Consider the following 13,330-nt stretch of genomic DNA (forward strand, 5'->3'; position numbering starts at 1 on the left):
ACCAATTTGACTCTTTAAGTCTTTTCATCAAGTCACCACACCAAGTACTCTCACCAAGTCAACTCTTTAGGACCGTTCATCAAGTCACCTCGCCAAGTCGACCCTTGAAGTCCGTTCATCAAGTCACCCCACCAAGTCGACTCTTTAAGTCAATTCACGAAGTCACCCAACCAGGTCGGCCCACCAAGGACTCTCACCAAGTCGACTCTCTAAGTCTGTTCATCAGGTCACCCCACCGAGTACTCTCACCAAGTCAACTCTTTAGGTCCGTTCATCGAGTCACCCCGCAAAGTCGACCCTCTAAGTTCGTTCATCGAGTCACCCCGCCAAGTCGACTCTTTAAGTCCTTTCATCAAGTCACCCCGCCAAGCCGACTCTCTAAGTGCGTTCATCAAGTCACCGTCCCGATCTGGCCGAGCCGTTCTGGCCGAGCCATGCTGGCCGAGCCGATCTGGGCGAGCCATTCTGGTCGACCCGATCTGGCCGAGCCGTTCTGGGCAAGCCATGCTGGCCGAGCCGATCTGGGCAAGCCATTCTGGCCGAGCCGATCTGGGCGACCCGTTCTGGGCGAGCCGATCTTTGCAACCCGTTCTGGCCGAGCCATGCTGGCCGAGCCGTTCTGGCCGAGCCATGATGGCCGAGCCAATCTGGGCGAGCCGTTCTGGCCGAGCCATGCTGGCCGAGCCGTTCTGGCCGAGCCATGCTGGCCGAGCCGTTCTGGCCGAGCCATGATGGCCGAGCCGATCTGGGCGAGCCGTTCTGGCTGAGCCATGCTGGCTGAGCCGTTCTGGCCGAGCCGATCTGCGCGAGCCGTTCTTGCCGAGCCATGCTGGCCGAGCCGTTCTGGCCGAGCCATGCTGGCCGAGCCAATCTGGGCTAACCGTTCTGGCCGAGCCGATCTGGCCGAGCTCCAAAAACGGTGTCGTGGATGGCTGTTTGGTCGCCTCTGTGCCAACTCGATCGGGACAACATTGGGAATGGTTCGACAGCGGTTGTCGTTCCAATGTGTCATCGGGATGTCTTGGAACGCGGCCTTTCAAGGGCGAGCTCGCGTCTAGCACTTGGATTGTGCATCATCACAAGTGAATGGGGAGATCTCTTTGTGAACGGCGGCATGGCGATTGCAAGAGAAAATTGACTTAGTAGTCGGAGCATTGGCCTCGGTCCATTGTGACGGCCTTGCAATTTCTCTATAATTGCAACCTATGTTTGCGCAGTAGCAGAGTTTGCATGTAAGATTGGCCTTTGTTCTTGACGGTTCCAAGTACTCTCACCGAGTCACCAAGTCACCATGCTGGCCGACCCGATCTGGCCGAGCCGATCTGGGCGAGCCATGCTGGCCGAGCCAAGCTGGCCGAGCAGATCTGGGCGAGCCATGCTGGCCGAGCCGATCTGGGCGAGCCATTCTGGCCGAGCCGATCTGGGCGAGCTCCAAAAACGGTGTCGTGGATGGCTGTTTGGTCACATTTTTCATTGAATTGGATTTTTAAGGGAGTTGTCCGCGCTGTCGCAGATTTCTAATGCAGAGCGAGCCTCGCACTAATAGCTTATATAGGAGAGGTTGTTGCTACGAGCCTCTCCCGTGCCCCTTTCATTCATTCAACATTGGTGTCTAGGCGGATCGGATTGTTGGGTTTTCAAACGGTGTATGCCGATGTTGAATGAATGAAAGGGGCATGAAGCGATCTCAGTGCTTTTCCTCGGCTCTCCTTTAGATCATGTTTTTCGATGACTCAATTTTGGAAAAGGTGAGGCAGTGGTTGCCGATCCATGGCGTGTGTTTTTGGTGGTTTTAAAACTTGATCTAAACGTAAGCCCTTGTCTAGCACTCCGGCGTTGCTTGGTATAATGGCAATTTGCTATGGGTGCTCGGCGCTCTAGCAATTTGTCATGGTGTACTTATCGCGGCTACATGGGAGCTTTAATATCGAAAGCTCTCGGCGAAAAATGGTGGCCGAGCCATGCTGGCCGACCCGATCTGGCTTAGCCGTTTTCGTCGACCCGATCTGGCTCTCGTTTCTCACTCCATCGGCACAAATTCGGGAGTTGTTCGACAGCGGTTGTCGTTCCAATGTGTCATTGCGGTGATCTGGAGAGCGATGCTAAGTGCGGGAGCCCTTGTCCATGGCGTGTGTTTTTGGTGGTTTTAAAACTTGATCTAAACGTGAGCCCTTGTCTAGCACTCCGGCGTTGCTTGGTATAATGGCAATTTGCTATGGGTGCTCGGCGCTCTAGCAATTTGTCATGGTGTACTTATCGCGGCTACATGGGAGCTTTAATATCGAAAGCTCTCAGCGAAAAATGGTGGCCGAGCCATGCTGGCCGACCCGATCTGGCTTAGCCGTTTTCGTCGACCCGATCTAGCTCTCGTTTCTCACTCCATCGGCACAAATTCGGGAGTTGTTCGACAGCGGTTGTCGTTCCAATGTGTCATTGCGGTGATCTGGAGAGCGATGCTAAGTGCGGGAGCTTGCGTCTAGCATTTGGGGATGTTTGTGCAAGCGAGCATGGGAGCTTCTTTTATCGGAACCTCTCCGTGGCCTTTGAATATAGACCCAGTGCCGACGATATCGATGGATTTGAGCCTTGGATTATAAAATTGTTCAGCTAACATTGGTTTTTGTGAGAGATGGGTACGAAAGCACTTCCCGATCGATACGCGGGAGTTCCCTAAGATCGCCTCTGTGCCAACTCGATCGGCACAACATTGGGAATGGTTCGACAGTGGTTGTCGTTCCAATGTGTCATCGGGATGTCTTGGAACGCGGCCTTTCAAGGGCGAGCTCGCGTCTAGCACTTGAATTGTGCGTCGTCACAAGTGAATGGGGAGATCTCTCTGTGAACGGCGGCATGGCGATTGCAAGAGAAAATTGACTTAGTAGTCGGAGCATTGGCCTCGGGCCATTGTGACGGCCTTGCAATTTCTCTATAATTGCAACCTATGTTTGCGCAGTAGCAGAGTTTGCATGTTAGATTGGCCTTTGTTCTTGACAGTTCGAAGTACTCTCACCGAGTCAGCAAGTCACCATGCTGGCCAAGCCGATCTGGCCGAGCCGATCTGGGCGAGCCATTCTGGCCGAGCCGATCTGGGCGAGCTCCAAAAACGGTGTCGTGGATGCCTGTTTGGTCACATTTTTCATTGAATTGGATTTTTAAGGGAGTTGTCCGCGCTGTCGCAGATTTCTAATGCAGAGCGAGCCTCGCACTAATAGCTTATATAGGAGAGGTTGTTGCCGCGAGCCTCTCCCGTGCCCCTTTCATTCATTCAACATTGGTGTCTTGGCGGATCGGATTGTTGGGTTTTCAAACGGTGTATGCCGATGTTGAATGAATGAAAGGGGCATGAAGCGATCTCAGTGCTTTTCCTCGGCTCTCCTTTAGATCATGTTTTCCGATGACTCAATTTTGGAAAAGGTGAGGCAGCGGTTGCCGATCCATGGCGTGTGTTTTTGGTGGTTTTAAAACTTGATCTAAACGTGAGCCCTTGTCTAGCACTCCGGCGTTGCTTGGTATAATGGCAATTTGCTATGGGTGCTCGGCGCTCTAGCAATTTGTCATGGTGTACTTATCGCGGCTACATGGGAGCTTTAATATCGAAAGCTCTTGGCGAAAAATGGTGGTCGAGCGATGCTGGCCGACCCGATCTGGCTTAGCCGTTTTCGTCGACCCGATCTGGCTCTCGTTTCTCACTCCATCGGCACAAATTCGGGAGTTGTTCGACAGCAGTTGTCGTTCACATGTGTCATTGCGGTGATCTGGAGAGAGATGCTAAGTGCGGGAGCTTGCGTCTAGCATTTGTGGATGTTTGTGCAAGTGAGCAGGGGAGCTTCTCTTATCGGAACCTCTCCGTGGCCTTTGAATATAGACCCAGTGCCGACGATATCGATGGATATGAGCCTTGGATTATAAAATTGTTCAGCTAACATTGGTTTTTGTGAGAGATGGGTACGAAAGCACTTCCTGATCGATACGCGGGAGTTCCCTAAGATCGCCTCCGTGCCAACTCGATCAGCACAACGTTGGGAATGGTTCGACAGCGGTTGTCGTTCCAATGTGTCATCGGGATGTCTTGGAACGCGGCCTTTCAAGGGTGAGCTCGCGTCTAGCACTTGAATTGTGCGTCGTCACAAGTGAATGGGGAGATCTCTCTGTGAACGGCGGCATGGCGATTGCAAGAGAAAATTGACTTAGTAGTCAGAGCATTGGCCTCGGGCCATTGTGACGGCCTTGCAATTTCTCTATAATTGCAACCTATGTTTGCACAGTAGCAGAGTTTGCATGTTAGATTGGCCTTTGTTCTTGACAGTTCGAAGTACTCTCACCGAGTCAGCAAGTCACCATGCTGGCCGAGCTGATCTGGCCGAGCCATGCTGGCCGAGCCGATCTGGGCGAGCCATTCTGGCCGAGCCGATCTGGGCGAGCCCCAAAAACGGTGTTGTGGATGGCTGTTTGGTCACATTTTTCATTGAATTGGATTTTTAAGGATTTTGTCCGCGCTGTCGCAGATTTCTAATGCAGAGCGAGCCTCGCACTAATAGCTTATATAGGAGAGGTTGTTGCCGCGAGCCTCTCCCATGCCCCTTTCATTGATTCAACATTAGTGTCTAGGCGGATCGGATTGTTGGGTTTTCAAATGGTTTATGCTGATGTTGAATGAATGAAAGGGGCATGAAGCGATCTCAGTGCTTTTCCTCGGCTCTCCTTTAGATCATGTTTACCGATGACTCAATTTTGGAAAAGGTGAGGCAGCGGTTGCCAATCCATGGCGTGTCTTTTTGGTGATTTTAAAACTTGATCTAAACGTGAGCCCTTGTCTAGCACTCCAGCGTTGCTTGGTATAATGGCAATTTGCTATGGGTGCTCGGCGCTCTAGCAATTTTGTCGTGGTGTACTTATCGCTGCTACATGGGAGCTTTAATATCGAAAGCTCTCGGCGAAAAATGGTGGCTGAGCCATGCTGGCCGACCCGATCTGGCTTAGCCGTTTTTGTCGACCCGATCTGGCTCTTCTTTCTCACTCCATCGGCACAAATTCGGGAGTTGTTCGACAGCGGTTGTCATTCCAATGTGTCATTGTGGTGATCTGGAGAGTGATGCTAAGGGCGGGAGCTTGCGTCTAGCATTTGGGGATGTTTGTGCAAGAGAGCAGGGGAGCTTCTCTTATCGGAACCTCTCCGTGGCCTTTGAATATAGACCCAGTGCCGACGATATCGATGGATACGAGCCTTGGATTCTAAAATTGTTCAGCTAACATTGGTTTTTGTGAGAGATGGGTACGAAAGCACTTCCCGATCGATTCGCGGGAGCTCCCTAAGATCGCCTCTGTGCCAACTCGATCGGCACAACATTGGGAATGGTTCGACAGCGGTTGTCGTTCCAATGTGTCATTGGGATGTCTTGGAACGCGGCCTTTCAAGGGCGAGATCGCGTCTAGCACTTGGATTGTGCGTCGTCACAAGTGAATGGGGAGATCTCTCTGTGAACGGCGGCATGGTGATTGCAAGAGAAAATTGACTTAGTAGTCGGAGCATTGGCCTCGGGCCATTGTGACGGCCTTACAATTTGCCATTGTGAAGCCATCCCGATTTTGCTATGCGAGGGCTCTCTCCCCAGAGTCGTTCTCTTTGCAACAACTTCTTTGGCAAAAAAATTTTGGAATGGTTCGGCAGCGGTTGTCATTCCAATGGTGCCGTTGTGGTGGTTGCCTGGGCAGCGATCTGAAGGGCGAGCCGTCATCTAGCAGTTGGGCTGCGCATCACGGGTGACAAGGGAGCCTTTGTAATCGGAAGCTCCCCGTGACCATTCGATGAGAAGAGCCATTGCTTGTGTGAGCAAGGACGAATGCAGCCTCGGATTCCAAACGAAATCAACGACATCGGATCTATATATAAGAGCGGAATGAAGCAGCAGCCCGTTTGCCATGCGCGGCTCCCTAAAGTTGCTCGTCTTTCTCACTCCATCGGCACAAATTCGGGAGTTGTTCGAAAGCGGTTGTCGTTCCAATGTGTCATTGCGGCAATCCGGAGAGCGATGCTAAGGGCGGGAGCTTGTGTCTAGCATTTGGGATGTTTGTGCGAGCGAGCAGGGGAGCTTCTCTTATCGGAACCTCTCCGTGGCCTTTGAATATATAGACCCAGTGCCGACAATATCGATGGATACGAGCCTTGGATTCTAAATTTGTTCACAGCTAAGATTGGTTTTTGTGAGAGATGGGTATGAAAGCACATCCCGATTGCTACGCGGGAGCTCCCTAAGGTCGCCTCTGTGCCAACTCGATCGGCACAACATTGGGAATGGTTCGACAGTGGTTGTCGTTCCAATGTGTCATCGAGGGATGTCTTGGAAAGTGGCCTGGCCTTTCAAGGGCGAGCTCGTGTCTATCACTTGGATTGTGCGTCGCGTCGCAAGTGAATGGGGAGATCTCTCTGTGAACGGCGGCATGGTGATTGCAAGAGAAAATTGACTTAGTCGGAGCATTGGCCTCGGGCCACTGTGATGGCCTGGCAATTTCTCTTTAATTGCAACCTATGTTTGCGCAGTAGCAGAGTTTGCAAGTAAGATGGTCCTTGTTCTTGAGAGTTCCAGGAGATGACCTCCGGAACTTTTGGATTGGGCCCCTTCAAGGTGAAATTCATCCAGTTGATCGGATGAGCTCGATGACCATTTCAGTCCCTTGGCTCCATGAATTCACATCTCCTAACCGACGACAATCTTTTGCTCCTTAGACGACCTCATAATAAATTGGGTCGTGGATGGCTGTTTGGTCAGAATTTTCAACGATTTGGATTTTTATGGCGGATGTCGGCGTGTTCGCTAATTTCTAATGCAGAGCGAGCCTCACACTAATAGCTTATATAGGAGAGGTTGTTGCCGCGAACCTCTCCCGTGCCCCTCTCATTGATTCAACGGCGGTGTCGAGGCGGATGGAAATGTCGGATTTTGAAACGGTGGATGCCGACGTTGAATCAATTGGAGGGGCATGAAGCCCACCCTCGAGGTGCTATTCCTCGACTCTCCTTTAGATCATGTTTTCTTGTCACTCAAGCTGGCGCAATTTCGGAAAGCAGTTGGGCTGCGCGTCACGAGTGACAAGGGAGCCTTTGTGATCGGAAGCTCCCCGTGGCCATTCGATGAGAAGAGCCATTGCTTGTGTGAGCAAGGACGAATGCAGCCTCGGATTTCGAACGAAATCAACGACATCGGATCTATATATAGGAGCGGAATGAAGCAGCAGCCAGCCCGTTTGCGATGCGCGGCTCCCCAAAGTTGCTATTCTTTCTCACTCCATCGGGGCACAAATTCGGGAGTTGTTTGACAGCGGTCGTCGTTCCAATGGTGTCATTGCGGCGAAATCTGTTCACAGCTAAGATTGGTTTTTGTGAGAGATGGGTATGAAAGCACATCCCGATTGCTACGCGGGAGCTCCCTAAGGTCGCCTCTGTGCCAACTCGATCAGCACAACATTGGGAATGGTTCGACAGCGGTTGTCGTTCCAATGTGTCATCGAGGGATGTCTTGGAAAGTGGTCTTTCTTTCAAGGGTGAGCTCACGTCTAGCACTTGGGTTGTGCGTCGCGTCACAAGTGAATGGGGGATGTCTTGGGGGATGTCTTGGAAAGTGGTCTTTCTTTCAAGGGCGAGCTCGCGTCTAGCACTTGGACTGTGCGTCGCGTCACAAGTGGATGGGGAGATCTCTCTGTGAACGGCGGCATGGTGATTGCAAGAGAAAATTGACTTAGTCGGAGCCATTGGCCTCGGGCCATTGTGACGGCCTCGCAATTTCTCTTTAATTGCAACCTATGTTTGCGCAGTAGCAGAGTTTGCATGTAAGATGGGCCTTGTTCTCGAGAGTTCCAGGAGATGACCTCCGGAACTTTTGGATTGGGCCCCTTCAAGGTGAAATTCATCCAGTTGATCGGATGAGCTCGATGACCATTTCAGTCCCTCGGCTCCATGAACTCACATCTCCTAACCGATGACAATCTTTTGCTCCTCTGCCGACCTCATAAAAAATTGGGTCGTGAATGGCTGTTTGGTAGGAATTTTAAAGGATTTGGATTTTTAAGGCGGATGTCGGTGTGTTCGCTAATGTCTAATGCAGAGCGAGCCTCGCACTAATAGCTTATATAGGAGAGGTGGTTGTCGCGAGCCTCTCCCGTGCCCCTCTCATTGATTCAACGCCGGTGTCAAGGCGGATGGATATGTCGGATTTTGAAACGGTGGACGCCGACGTTGAATCAATTAGAGGGGCATGAAGCCCACCCTGGATGTGCTATTCCTCGACTCTCCTTTTAGATCATGTTTTCTTCTCACTCAGCTGGCGCAATTTCGGAAAAAGGTTTGGCAGCGGTTGCCATCCCTCACCGCGTCTACTTGGTGATTTTAAAACTCGATCTAAAACGGGAGCCCTCGCCTAGCACCTCCGTCCGGTGTTGCTCGGGTATTGCGTAAAATTATGCCAACGGCGCGAATCCCCCAACGAATGCCTACGCTTGGACCCTCTCTTAGATCACCTTCTTCGATCACTCGACCGACGCAACTACGAAAGAGACTTGGCAGCGGTTGCCATTCTACAGCGCGTCTGTTCAGCGATTTCGAAGTTGATCTAATGGCGAGCCCTTGTCTCTAGCCATGAGGTGGGTGGTTGGCACTCTAGCAAAATTTTTTGCGTGCCTATCGCGGCTACAAGGGGAGAGGTGGTTGCCGCGAGCCTCTCCCGTGCCCCCCTCATTGATTCAACGCCGCTGTCAGGGCGGATGGATATGTCAGATTTTGAAACGGTGGACGCCGACGTTGAATCAATTAGAGGGGCATGAAGCCCACCCTCGAGGGTGCTATTCCTGGACTCTCCTTTAGATCATGTTTTCTTGTCACTCAGCTGGCGCAATTTCGGAAAAAGGTTTGGCCAGCGGTTGCCAGCCCTCACCGCGTCTACTTGGTGATTTTAAAACTCGATCTAAAATGGGAGCCCTCGTCTAGCACCTCCGTCCGGTGTTGCTCGGGTATTGCATAAATTTATGCCATCGGCGCGAATCCCCCAACGAATGCCTACGCTTGGACCCTCTCTTAGATCACCTTCTTCGATCACTCGACCGACGCAACTACGGAAGAGACTTGGCAGCGGTTGCCATTCTACAGCGCGTCTGTTCAGCGATTTCGAAGTTGATCTAATGGCGAGCCCTTGTCTCTAGCCATGAGGTGGGTGCTTGGCGCTCTAGCAAAATTTTTTGCGTGCCTATCGCGGCTACAACGGGAGAGGTGGTTGCCGCGAGCCTCTCCCGTGCCCCCCTCATTGATTCAACGCCGCTGTCAGGGCGGATGGATATGTCGGATTTTGAAACGGTGGACGCTGACGTTGAATCAATTAGAGGGGCATGAAGCCCACCCTCGAGGGTGCTATTCCTGGGCTCTCCTTTAGATCATGTTTTCTTGTCACTCAGCTGGCGCAATTTCGGAAAATGGTTTGGCAGCGGTTGCCAGCCCTCACCACGTCTACTGGGTGATTTTAAAACTCGATCTAAAACGGGAGACCTCGTCTAGCACCTCCGTCCGGTGTTGCTCGGGTATTGCATAAATTTATGCCATCGGCGCGAATCCCCCAACGAATGCCTACACGCTTGGACCCTCTCTTAGATCACCTTCTTCGATCACTCGACCGACGCAACTACGGAAGAGACTTGGCAGCGGTTGCCATTCTACAGCGCGTCTGTTCAGCGATTTCGAAGTTGATCTAATGGCGAGCCCTTGTCTCTAGGCATGAGGTGGGTGGTTGGCACTCTAGCAAAATTTTTTTGCGTGCCTATCGCGGCTACAAGGGGAGAGGTGGTTGCCGTGAGCCTCTCCCGTGCCCCCCTCATTGATTCAACGCCGCTGTCATGGCGGATGGATATGTCGGATTTTGAAACGGTGGACGGCGACGTTGAATCAATTAGAGGGGCATGAAGCCCACCCTCGAGGGTGCTATTCCTGGACTCTCCTTTAGATCATGTTTTCTTGTCACTCAGCTGGCGCAATTTCGGAAAAAGGTTTGGCAGCGGTTGCCAGCCCTCACCGCGTCTACTCGGTGATTTTAAAACTCGATCTAAAACGGGAGCCCTCGTCTAGCACCTCCGTCCGGTGTTGCTCGGGTATTGCATAAATTTATGCCATCGGCGTGAATCCCCCAACGAATGCCTACACGCTTGGACCCTCTCTTAGATCACCTTCTTCGATCACTCGACCGACGCAACTACGGAAGAGACTTGGCAGCGGTTGCCATTCTACAGCGCGTCTGTTCAGCGATTTCGAAGTTGATCTAATGGCGAGCCCTTGTCTCTAGGCATGAGGTGGGTGGTTGGCGCTCTAGCAAAAATTTTTTGCGTGCCTATCGCGGCTACAAGGGGAGAGGTGGTTGCCGCGAGCCTCTCCCGTGCCCCCCTCATTGATTCAACGCCGCTGTCATGGCGGATGGATATGTCGAATTTTTAAACGGTGGACGGCGACGTTGAATCAATTAGAGGGGCATGAAGCCCACCCTCGAGGGTGCTATTCCTGGACTCTCCTTTAGATCATGTTTTCTTGTCACTCAGCTGGCGCAATTTCGGAAAAAGGTTTGGCAGCTGTTGCCAGCCCTCACCGCGTCTACTCGGTGATTTTAAAACTCGATCTAAAACGGGAGCCCTCGTCTAGCACCTCCGTCCGGTGTTGCTTGGGTATTGCATAAATTTATGCCATCGGCGCGAATCCCCCAACGAATGCCTACGCTTGGACCCTCTCTTAGATCACCTTCTTCGATCACTCGACCGACGCAACTACGGAAGAGACTTGGCAGCAGTTGCCATTCTACAGCGCGTCTGTTCAGCGATTTCGAAGTTGATCTAATGGCGAGCCCTTGTCTCTAGCCATGAGGTGGGTGCTTGGCGCTCTAGCAAAATTTTTTGCGTGCCTATCGCGGCTACAACAGGAGAGGTGGTTGCCGCGAGCCTCTCCCGTGCCCCCCTCATTGATTCAACGCCGTTGTCAGGGCGGATGGATATGTCGGATTTTGAAACGGTGGACGCCGACGTTGAATCAATTAGAGGGGCATGAAGCCCACCCTCGAGGGTGCTATTCCTGGACTCTCATTTAGATCATGTTTTCTTGTCACTCAGCTGGCGCAATTTCGGAAAAAGGTTTGGCAGCGGTTGCCAGCCCTCACCGCGTCTACTCGGTGATTTTAAAACTCCATCTAAAACGGGAGCCCTCGTCTAGCACCTCTGTCCGGTGTTGCTCGGGTATTGCACAAATTTTTGCCATCGGCGCGAATCCCCCAACGAATGCCTACACGCTTGGACCCTCTCTTAGATCACCTTCTTCGATCACTCGACCGACGCAATTACGGAAGAGACTTGGCAGCGGTTGCCATTCTACACCGCGTCCGTTCTGCGATTTCGAAGTTGATCTAATGGCGAGCCCTTGTCTATAGCCATGAGGTGGGTACTTGGCGCTCTAGCAAAATTTTTTGCGAGCCTATCGCGGCTACAATGGGAGAGGTGGTTTCCGCGAGCCTCTCCCGTGCCCAGCTCATTGATTCAACGCCGCTGTCAGGGCGGATGGATATGTCGGATTTTGAAACGGTGGACGCCGACGTTAAATCAATTAGAAGGGCATGAAGCCCACCTTCGAGGGTGCTATTCCTGGACTCTCCTTTAGATCATGTTTTCTTGTCACTCAGCTGGCGCAATTTCGGAAAAAGGTTTGGCAGCGGTTGCCAGCCCTCACCGCGTCTTCTTGGTGATTTTAAAACTCGATCTAAAACGGGAGCCCTCGTCTAGCACCTCCGTCCGGTGTTGCGCGGGTATTGCACAAATTTTTGCCATCGGCGCAATTACCCCAACGAATGCCCTACGCTGGGACCCTCTCTTAGATCACCTTTTTCGATCACTCGACCGACGCAATTACGGAAGAGACTTGGCAGCGGTTGCCATTCTACAGCGCGTCTGTTCTGCGATTTCAAAGTTGATCTAATGGCGAGCCCTTGTCTCTAGGCATGAGGTGGGTGCTTGGCGCTCTAGCAAAATCTTTTTGCGTGCCTATCACGGCTACAATGGGAGAGGTGGTTGCCGCGAGCCTCTCTCGTGCCCCCCTTATTGATTCAACGCCGCTGTCAGGGTGGATGGATATGTCGGATTTTGAAACGGTGGACGCCGACGTTGAATCAATTAGAGGGGCATGAAGCCCACCCTCGAGGGTGCTATTCCTGGACTCTCCTTTAGATCATGTTTTCTTGTCACTCAGCTGGCGCAATTTCGGAAAAAGGTTTGGCAGCGGTTGCCAGCCCTCACCGCGTCTACTTGGTGATTTTAAAACTCGATCTAAAACGGGAGCCCTCGTCTAGCACCTCCGTCCGGTGTTGCTCGGGTACTGCATAAATTTTTGCCATCGGCGCGAATCCCCCAACGAATGCCTATGCTTGGACCCTCTCTCTTAGATCACCTTCTTCGATCACTCGACCGACGCAACTACGGAAGAGACTTGGCAGCGGTTGCCATTCTACAGCGCGTCTGTTCAGCGATTTCGAAGTTGATCTAATGGCGAGCCCTTGTCTCTAGCCATGAGGTGGGTGCTTGGCGCTCTAGCAAAATTTTTTGCGTGCCTATCGCGTAAAGCATGTTTTCTAGTCACTCAGCTGGCGCAATTTCGGAAAAAAGGTTTGGCAGCGGTTGCCAGCCCTCACCGCGTCTTCTTGGTGATTTTAAAACTCGATCTAAAATGGGAGCCCTCGTCTAGCGGCTCCGTGCCAACTCGATCGGCACAACATTGGGAAATGGTTCGACAGCGGTTGTCGTTCCAATGTGTCATCGGGGGATGCCTTGGAAAGTGGCCTTTCAAGGGCGAGCTCGCGTCTATCCCTTGGATTGTGCGTCGCGTCACAAGTGAATGGGGAGATCTCTCTGTGAACGGCGGCATGGTGATTGCAAGAGAAAATTGACTTAGTCGGAGCATTGGCCTCGGGCCATTGTGACGGCCTTGCAATTTCTCTTTAATTGCAACCTATGTTTGCGCAGTAGCAGAGTTTGCATGTAAGATGGGCCTTGTTCTTGAGAGTTCCAGGAGATGACCTCCGGAACTTTTGGATTGGGCCCCTTCAAGGTGAAATTCATCCAGCTGATCGGATGAAGCTCGATGTGCTTGTATCTATTCCGAGACGGTAATGATGGTCATTAATCTGTGGCGGTGAGTATTATCCCATTCGGTAATCGCAATGGCGGAGCTGGTGGGAAGTACTTGTCGCTTTGTTTTGATGGATATACCCTATATGTAGGTGTCTGCACGGCTTGCAACACACTGCACATTTGGTGTTCGATTCTAAGA

Source organism: Cupressus sempervirens, chromosome 2, assembly GCF_028749045.1.
Source record: "Cupressus sempervirens isolate cs-2001-9-10 chromosome 2, ASM2874904v1, whole genome shotgun sequence".
Classification (NCBI taxonomy): domain Eukaryota; kingdom Viridiplantae; phylum Streptophyta; class Pinopsida; order Cupressales; family Cupressaceae; genus Cupressus; species Cupressus sempervirens.